This window comes from Myotis yumanensis, unplaced genomic scaffold, assembly GCF_028538775.1.
Source record: "Myotis yumanensis isolate MYYU_CA2020_CCGP unplaced genomic scaffold, mMyoYum1.0.hap1 SCAF_9, whole genome shotgun sequence".
NCBI lineage: Eukaryota > Metazoa > Chordata > Mammalia > Chiroptera > Vespertilionidae > Myotis > Myotis yumanensis.
This window is the reverse complement of record NW_027223760.1, coordinates 7,415,217-7,418,694: the sequence shown is the minus strand read 5'-3', so window position 1 is coordinate 7,418,694 and position 3,478 is coordinate 7,415,217. Positions and strand designations below refer to the sequence as shown.

The following is a 3,478-nucleotide window of genomic DNA, read 5'->3' as shown; positions in this document are numbered from 1 at the left end:
ATTTACCTTACGTCCAACTGAAACTATATACACATGATAAAGCAGATCCTAATGAATACTCAACTATTCTACTTTCAACCAAATAAAACTATTCTTTTATTGATAGTCATGACCAATTATAGAGTGTTATTTATGATCAACAGAAGGGGAATGTAAAGGAAGTGCAGACTCAACTTCCTTAGATGTTTCTTTATGGTAGAAGACAAAACACATATAGTTAAATACATTTAACCATTAATATCAGAAACCAAAATATAGCAGGGCACCCATATTTAATTACCAAAAAGAAGCCACACAAGACTTGAAAGAAAATGGTAAGATTATACCAGTGATGGGAACAAGTGATACTAGAAACAAAATCTTTATAAGTAGTTGAGTTTGAAAAGTATGAAAGTAAAAGGAATAAAGAATGAGACTAATACATATTTTAGGTGGTTTACACTTTGACTCCATTGTTTAAGAACTTTTAATTCTCTCTATTGTGAATGTAAGATCAAATTCAAAGTCCATTAGGTATCATGACCTTTTATGATATAGCACTTTACTAATCTACTGATATTCTTCTCTGCTTTTTTTCTATTTTCCATTTCTTACTAATACTACATAAACACATATAGACATTTCCCCCAACATACAGGCTATCTGACTCAAGCCATAAGCCCACTCAAATTTCATCTTTCATCACTTTGATCCACATTAATTTCTCAGCTCTCTGCATGCATAGGTTATATGTAATGTGTGTAGTTTTACATGATGATGGTGTTCTCTAATTATTTAAGATTTCTCTAGTATGATTGTAATCTCATGGATCTTGTCATCTGCCTACTTTCAGCCCTCGCAAAGTACCTTAGCTAATGACTATGTATTAAATAAATGCTTAAAAAGTAGAAATATTATTTACATATTAGGTTTACCTTATATATGGTTTACTTATTTTAGAAATTTTTTTATTATAAATTTTGCCTTATCCCAGTTGAGATGTTATCTCAAATATTATTTCCAAAACAGGCACAGAGAGAGACTCTGTAATCAAAATCTAGATAATCCTGCCATTTCTTTTTTAAATGAGTATACTACTAATTTTTTTTTTCAGTGACCAGGACACGGACAGCCCATAATCACTTTCGAATGCAGGGGTATACTACTAATTTTTTAAGGACAAATGAACTTTAACATTTTCTGAAATGGTGAAGAATTTTGAACTATTCACACTTTCTCACTGGGCTTTCTTCTGAGCAGTTTCAGACAAATGGCCTACAGAATCAGAAAGGCTATATGTTTTATTTATAACAGATCTGCAATTTTAATATAAATAGGTAGAGTATTCAAAAAAATTTTAAGATGTTATTTTGAAACATTCTTCACTTTTGACGATATTCATAGGTGGGTATTAAACAAGGATAGCTTTTAATTTATGCTTTAGTAAGCATTTACATTAAAAATTTTATTTAAAAATTAAACTGGTGGAATTTTTTAAAAGAGGCACACTAATACATTTTACATTACTAAGGACAAGATCAAGAGTTAGGATTATCAAGTGTAAATAAGCAATTTTAATATCAGTAATATTTCCCCAATAATTAAAATAAATTTGTAAAATGTACTATTAAAGTAACCCAATTTTTTTTTTTTTTTAAATATATTTCATTGATTCTTCACAGAGAGGAAGGGAGAGAGACAGAGAGTCAGAAACATCGATGAGAGAGAAACATCGACCAGCTGCCTCCTGCACATCTCCCACTGGGGATGTGCCCGCAACCCAGGCACATGCCCTTGACCGGAATCGAACCCGGGACCCTTGAGTCCGCAGGCAGACGCTCTATCCACTGAGCCAAACCGGTCCTGGCTAAAGTAACCCAATTTTTATCAGATGATTACAATGATTGATCGGCTGCCTCTTGCACGCCCCCCACCGGGGAGGCATGTGCCCCTGACCAGAGTCGAACTCACGACCCTTCAGTCCGCAGGCCGACACTCTATCCACGGATCCAAGTTGGCTAGAGCCAGGCCAATGCTATCAAAACATATCCTAATGATACCATGTCGTCCCGGCGACTCTGTTCAATACCAAGATGTGCATTGATGCTAGCATACTGGGCAGTGCCTGTGAGATTTGTATCTTCTCTGCGTGGCATGTGTCGCCTTGTCCTGTTGTCTCTGTACTTTTTGGCCAGACCAAAATCAATAAGGAAATAACGTATTACAGTGACGCCCAATGCCCATTAGGAAGTTGTCTGGTTTCATGTCTCTGTGTATAAAGTTCTTCGTATGCACATATTCCATTCTACTGGCCATCTGGTCAGCGGACATAAGGAGTTTTCACTGTGAAGCTCCTTGCACAGAAATTGGAGAGGTCTTCCAGGCCGGGTCCCAGGAGGCCCAGGACTAGCACATGGTGGTCTTTTTCCTGCCCATCTGTGGGGGAAGCCGACCCCTCCTGAAGAATCTTAAGGAGTTTGCTCTCCTACTGCAACTGCGGGTGCCTGGCCTTCTGAGCCTCCAGCGTCACTGTCACCTCCGGCCATGGGTGATGCTGATCGCCAGGTAAATGTCCCCGGAGGAGCCAGGCGCGATCTTCCGCACCAGTTTGTATTTCCCTCCGACAACGAACTCGGCCTTGGAGCCTCTGCTGCTCGCCATCGTGGGAGACGGGAGACAGACGGAGGCGGAGGCTGGAGCCCAGCCCGGACACCTCGGGGAGGAGGACCGGGCCCCTGGGCTGGTCACCGGAGCAGGGCTGCGGAGCACGTCGGCTTCTGGCGTCATGGGGCCCCGAATCCGCCCAAGGGGACCCCATCACTGCCTTTGTGTCAGGTGCCTGTGTGCTCGGCTGCAGTTTAGGGGGGCTCTCGGGGCTCCCAGGCTGGGCCGCTTGTGTCCGGGGGCCGCCACCGCCTCGCTTTGGGGCCTCGTTGAGGGCTGGGAAGGGAGCGCGGTGAGTTAGGGCGGGGATACCGCTGCCACCGCCGCCGCCGGCCCCAGCCAAAGCAGAATCGTTCACCCTTACTTTTAAAAATATATATATATATTTTATTGATTTTTTACAGAGAGGAAGAAACAGGGATAGAGAGTTAGAAACATGGATGGGAGAGAAACATCGATCAGCTGCCTCCTGCACACCCCCCACTGGGGATGTGCTGACAACCCAGGTACATGCCCTTGACCGGAATCGAACCTGGGACCTTCCAGTCTGCAGGCCGATGCTCTACCCACTGAGCCAAACCAGTTAGGTCCATCCTTACTTTAAAATCTTAATGATTGAAGAAAATAACATCATGCCACAGTTTGTACCCTAAACAACTGATTTCCCAAGGCAGGGAAGCCAATGCTCCATTCCCCCAAATCAAGATTGAATACTGGGCACCTTAACGTCAATAACATACCAGTTATATCACAAGACTGCGTGTCACTGCTAGGGGGCGAGACCATCAGCTTCTGTGCTTACAGTGGTTCCTTCTATACGTCTGCGCAGTGATTC

At 42.5% G+C, this 3,478-nt stretch overlaps 1 pseudogene; it reads right to left on the bottom strand.

The window, feature by feature from the left end:
• Window positions 1-1,997: 1,997 nt before the first annotated feature.
• LOC139016738 (casein kinase I pseudogene) lies at window positions 1,998-2,640 on the bottom strand (annotated as a pseudogene).
• Window positions 2,641-3,478: the final 838 nt, after the last annotated feature.